A 7,072-nucleotide genomic window follows, 5' to 3' on the forward strand; every position below is an offset into this window, starting at 1 on the left:
CTCTTGGCATGCCAACTATACCCCTAGCTCTCTTGACACATAACATGGGCATTATTATCTATGTCATTTCATATTCACACATTCATAACACTCATCTCTTATCACATGTCTGATCTCTTATAATCATATAATCACATAGCTCATGTCATTTCTTGTGAAATCATACATATCATATAAGACATATCAGACATGTACACACAAATCACTTCCATATAATTCACATGATTTATTATCTCGTATATCATATCACATTTTCATACAATTTCACAAATCATTGTCATATATGGATATCACATTTGTACTTAATCACATAGATAATGTTATATAGCACTAAAATCCCACAGTTCCTATTTCGTAGCTTATATATATTATTCTTATATCTTTTATAGACATATAAACACCTAGATCATAATTCCCTAATTTATTGAACATAATTATATCATCATTTATATTCATAACCCCTAGCTCATATTTTGTTCTCTTATGCTTACATAGATCCTATAACATATATTGTAGCATACTAACATATATCACTTATATAAATTCATTCATATACAATTTCTTATATTCTCTTAATTCAAGTTTACGCTACTCTTATAACATTTTCCTATGACTTCATAGATCTTTACCATGTAATTTCTAGATCATAGCTCATATAAGCACATCAATATTTCTCATACAACTTATCTCTCATATGATTATCATTATTTATGTACAGATCTCCTAATTGATATTCTATTTTCATATTGTCATACAAATCAATGCTAGTTAGTTTATCTCACTTTCATTTAATACTATAAGTAAATTATAATAGTTTTCCATAAACTTGACTCATGTAATTTATGTTTTGCTATTATATCTTCATCTAAACATATATTTACATGTTCATGATCACTTAACTTATTTTCTTTCTATGGTTATCACATTCTACATTTACTTTTATATATGATTCGTGCCCTTATAACTTATTTCACATATTCATACAGCTCATAAGGTTCACATATAGTTACATATTTTGTTCTCATATAACCAATATCATATAAATTCACACCTCATAACATATAATATGAACAAACATATACACATAATACAAACTTAATCATGCTTCTATTCATGCAAACATAAAATATTGGAAACATACTTATCACAAGTCTAATTTCTATATAATAATATGCACAACCTAATAATATGCACTCACCTTGGCCTCACTAAGTTTCAATCCACTTTTATGATTTCCTCTATTTCGATCGAATCTTAACTTGATAATCGTTCTGGAACTTGTTCATGTTCGATATCTACATAATCATACATTGATACATATCAGTATTTAATAGATATACTCTAATCTATCATTTCTTAGACAAAGAGAAATGTTTATTTCAATTTCCCCTTGAAGTGTATCGATGCATTCTACAGTGTATCGATGCATCCCTTAATATGTGCATCGATGCACTCTTTATACATCGATGCATTAATTGCATTACTTCCTGTGCATCGATACACACTGAACAATTTCTGAAAATTTACCCTTGATGCATCGGTACATGATGAATGTGTACCGATGCACACTAGCCCAGAAATCCAATTTATGCCTGAAAATCCACTCTTTTCAGCTTAATTACTTCATACATCCTCCCCTTTCTTATTCTTAACTTACATACTCATATTCAAACTCATTTTTATTCATTAATCACCTCTTTAACATCAAAATCCTATTCTCCATATGTAATTCAAGAATCATACTGAATTTCTAACATGTTCCAAATCAAATTTTATTACTTCATATCTCTTAATTAGATTGATGACAAGTTAAATTTAACTTCCAATTCTAGTTAAGAACTCTATTATAAGATTTCATCCAAGAACCTCAAATATTTAATCCCTCCTAACTCCATCATACTTTGATTTTAAGATAACGTAAACTTTCCTTAAGCTTAGTTATCATCTAATAATCAAAACTCAATCTTAAATTTAACCAAAAACTCAATAATCAGAAAACCCAATCATTTGATCTCTTAACATCCTTATGGTGACGCTTGTTCACCATATTCTATCTTATTCACTTATAACAAAACTTCTCCATATCACTTTTTCAATTCGAAACAGTGAAAACCTTTTATCACTATTCAGATATGATTTCAATTTTCTGAAATCAACCTTTAATCTTATAAGACACTTTCTGAGGTTTATGCTCTTCATCCTGCCTGGCCAGGGTAGGTGAATTGCTATCACCATCAGATTTGTCAGCTATCGATTCACTTTGTCATTTCTTATAATCACATTTCTATCGTATTCTATTAAACTTATTCTATCAGCAAGACAATATAGTCCTTACAATTTCAGATCAGAAATTTTTTTTGTTGGCATGTATACATTATACGACACTCTAGACTCCGATTTATGTCAAGAATCAACTAAATCGTAGCTCTGATATCATTAAATGTAACATCCCAACCCCGTACCCGACCCGGATACGAGTCTGAGGTGTCACATTGACTTTTCAAACTTTGACTCTGGATAAAATTCAAAGAAATTTAAAACTTCCATTAAAATAAAAGCGATTTATTTACATAAATTGACCAAAATAACCAAAATCGATCAGTGCATATTCAACTCAATCACTTAGTATATGCCAACTATATTCAAATTAACCAAACACATTTAAATCATCTATTTTCTGATCTGAAATTTTGTAAGGGAGATGCTGACCTATTTTGCTCTTCTTCGCTTCTCTTCTCGCTTCTGTAACTTACGTGTGAAACAATTACACGATAAGTCTATGACTTAGTGAGGCAATTAAACATATAATGTAAACAATAACTTGTAATCATGCATGAACTATTACGACTATCACTCATACCCTTATTCATGTAACAAATCTCTATAACACATATGAAATATATCATTACATGTAAGAACATATATACACACATATACTCATCATTTCCATCATTAGCCTCATTTCATTGTCAATATCATTATTATTTATCTCACTTCGTACATATCCTCTTATACCTAGTATTTTAACCCGCATTTGACTCATTTAATCATACAATCCACATATCATCATATAAATCATATAATACAATTCATAACACAAAAGCATACAAGTCACATTTAATATGTTTGTTATTATTTCTTTATTAGCCCATGTACATATGTGAGAACTATAGATATGTGAGTCTATAGAGGTTGTGCACAAATGCTGTCACCACAGCTCATATAAATGCACCTAAGTACCACAAAGAATTACACCGAAGTACCGCGTAGAATTGCACCAAAGTGCCATATAAAATGTCCCTAATGACCACATAGAAAATTCCTTAAGAATCATATACATATATAAAGGATCAAGTATGTGTCTCAAAAGACATCACACGTGTTCCAAGGAATACATATATGTCCCGAATGACCGCGTAGACCCTCGACTCTTGGCATGCCAACTATACCCCTAGATCTCATGACACATAACATGGGCATTATTATCTATGTCATTTCATATTCACACATTCATAACACTCATCTCTTATCGCATATCTGATCTCTTATAATCATTTAATCACATAGCTCATGTCATTTCTTGTGAAATCATACATATCATGTAAGACATATCAAACATGTACACACAAATATCTTCCATATAATTCACATGATTTATTATCTCGTAGATCATATCATATTTTCATACAATTTCACAAATCATTGTCATATATGGATATCACATTTGTACTTAATCACATAAATAATGTTATATAGCACTAAAATCTCACAGTTTCTATTTCGTAGCTTATATATATTGTTCTTATATCTTTTATAGACATATAAACACCTAGATCATAATTCCCTAATTTATTGTACATAATCATATCATCATTTATATTCATAACCCCTAGCTCATATTTTGTTCTCTTATGCTTACATAGATCCTATAACATATATTGTAGCATACTAACATATATCACTTATATAAATTCATTCATATACAAATTTCTTATATTCTCTTAATTCAAGTTTACGTTACTCTTATAACCTTTTCCTATGACTTCATAGATCTTTACCATGTAAATTCTATATCATAGCTCATATAAGCACATCAATCTTTCTCATACAACTTATCTCTCATATGATTATCATTATTTATGTATAGATCTCCTAATTGATATTCTATTTTCATATTGTCCTATAAATCAATGCTAGTTAGTTTATCTAACTTTTCATTTAATACTATAAGTAAATTATAATAGTTTCCATAAACTTGACTCATGTAATTTATGTTTTGCTATTATATCTTCATCTAAACATATATTTACATGTTCATGATCACTTAACTTATTTTCTTTCTATGGTTATCACATACAACATTTACTATTATACATGATTCGTGCCCTTATAACTTATTTCACATATTCACACAGCTCATAAGGTTCACATATAGTTACATATTTTGTTCCCATATAACCCATATCATATAAATTCACACCTGATAACATATAATATGAACAAAGCATATACACATAATACAAACTTAATCACGCTTCTATTCATGCAAACATAAAATATTGGAAACAGACTTATCACAAGTCTAATTTCCATATAATAATATGCACAACCTAATAATATGCACTCACATTGGCCTCACTAAGTTCCAATCCACTTTTATGATTTCCTCTCTTTCGATCGAATCTTAACTTGACAATCGTTCTGGAACTTGTTCATGTTCGATATCTACATAATCATACATTGATACATATCAGTATTTAATTGATATACTATAATCTATCATTTCTTAGACCAAAAGAAATGTTTATTTCAATTTCCCCTTAAAGTGCATCGATGCATTCTACAGTGTATCGATGCATCCCTTAACATGTGCATCGATGCATCCCTTAACATGTGCATCGATGAACTCCTTATGCATCGATGCATTAATTGCATTCGATGTTTCCATTTTTAAGGGGTGCATCGATGCACTTTCTGTGCATCGATGCACACTGAACAATTTCTGGAAATTTACCCTTGATGCATCGGTACATGATGAATGTGTACCGATGCACACTAGCCCAGAAATCCAATTTATGCCCGAAAATCCACTCTTTTCAGCTTAATTACTTCATACATCCTCCCCTTTCTTATTCTTAACTTACATACTCATATTCAAACTCATTTTTATTCTTTAATCACCTCTTTAACATCAAAATCTTATTCTCCATATGTAATTCAAGAATCATACTCAATTTCTAACATGTTCCAAATCAAATTTTACTACTTCATATCTCTTAATTAGATTGATGACAAGTTAAATTTAACTTCCAATTCTAGTTAAGAACTCTATTCTAAAATTTCATCCAAGAACCTCAAATCTTTAATCCCTCCTAACTCCATCATACTTTGATTTTATGATAACGTAACCTTTCCTTAAGCTTAGTTATCATCTAATAATCAAAACCCAATCTTAAATTTAACCAAAAACTCAATAATCACAAAACTTACCTTTGGCTTTTAGTTTTTACGCGTGAAGGAAGAAGAAAGATGAAGAGAATTCTGGAAACCACTTTATTTCCTCTTCCCTTCCACGTGTTAATTATATAATCATATTTAAATATTTTCCTTGTAAATGACCCTTTTGCCCTTCAATTCACCTTATAATTACTAACATCTTTTAGGCATTCTTCTACTTTAGTCACCAAATTCTGAAACTTTACAATTTAGTCACTAACTCGGTATTGAGGATGTTACACCTTTGCCCTTGTAGTAGACTCAATTTATTATTTTTTGCCCTTATCGTATTTTCACATCAATTTAACCCTCAATCTTGTTTAATTGTGCCATTTTATACTCTATTCCTAATTTAAACCCTAAATTATAAATCCTAAGTTAGGGTTAAGAGTTTATGATTTATAGTTTAGATGTTATGGGGTTTTATTTGGGTTTAGGTTTATAATTTAGGTGTAAAGGTATAAAATGATACAATTAAGCAATTTGTTAATATTTTGTTACTATTATATTCAATTTTGTTTCTTTAAAAAAATTATAAGGTTTTTTTAACAATGACAACTGGATTTTATTAATAATGGAAGGAATCAAAATTACAACGCATCAAAATAAAGAGATAAATTTGGAGACAATAGTCACCAAAATACTCAAACAAAAGTAAATAATAAACCTAAAAATACGAAGAAAATTAAAACCTTCCATTGAGAATGACGACCAATATCAAAACCCAATAACCTCCATACAAACTTTTTGTCTCTGTCTTGATGAAGTGATAAATGAGTGGAGAGTGTAACCCCCTCAGACCGATACAGATAACCTGATCCGATCTGGATTGTCATATTAGGGCCACCGGAGCGACCCACCATAAAAATAGCAGAAAATTTAAATTTTTTATCAAAACGTGTAAACTCATAAAATAATTTATCAATATTCAGAAATAAAACATATTTTTAGACTCATATATATATATATATATATATATATATATATATATATATATATATATATATATATAACAAAATACACCCTACATGCCCCTAATCACATGTGACATACTCTGCAAGCAACACCGGAAGACTCCCTTACTGATGTCGATAAGTGCACTGATTCGATTCTTGTAACCTGAAAAGGTGAGTAACAGAGTGAGCTTTGGGAAGCTCAGTAATACAATACTACTAGTTTATGCTACATGACAAGCAGATAAATGGGAAGCCATATAATTTCCTTATTGAATTAGACGTTTACCAGTTTTCGGAATAATCTAGGGTTCTACTGGTAGTCCATCGAGTAAAAGCCATGAAGATCTCAGTTCATAAGAAGTATTTATAGTATCACGTTTTCAAGAGGTCGAATAGAATACATAGTGTATTCCAATCAAAAACGGTGAAAATATATAAATCTTTTAAAATCATAGTGGAAACTCCCAACCAAACTCCATTATACAGTTTCAAAGAACTGCGTCCGTAGGGCTTACCCTAAGCACACAACAAAAAAGAGCCAACCTAAGGATATTCCTTAGGGCCTATGGCCTACCCAAGGGTATCCTTAGGTCTGTAGGGTTACCCTAAGGACATAACAA

Source organism: Hibiscus syriacus, unplaced genomic scaffold (genome assembly GCF_006381635.1).
Source record: "Hibiscus syriacus cultivar Baekdansim isolate YM2019G1 unplaced genomic scaffold, ASM638163v2 tig00111098_pilon, whole genome shotgun sequence".
In the NCBI taxonomy this organism is placed as follows: domain Eukaryota; kingdom Viridiplantae; phylum Streptophyta; class Magnoliopsida; order Malvales; family Malvaceae; genus Hibiscus; species Hibiscus syriacus.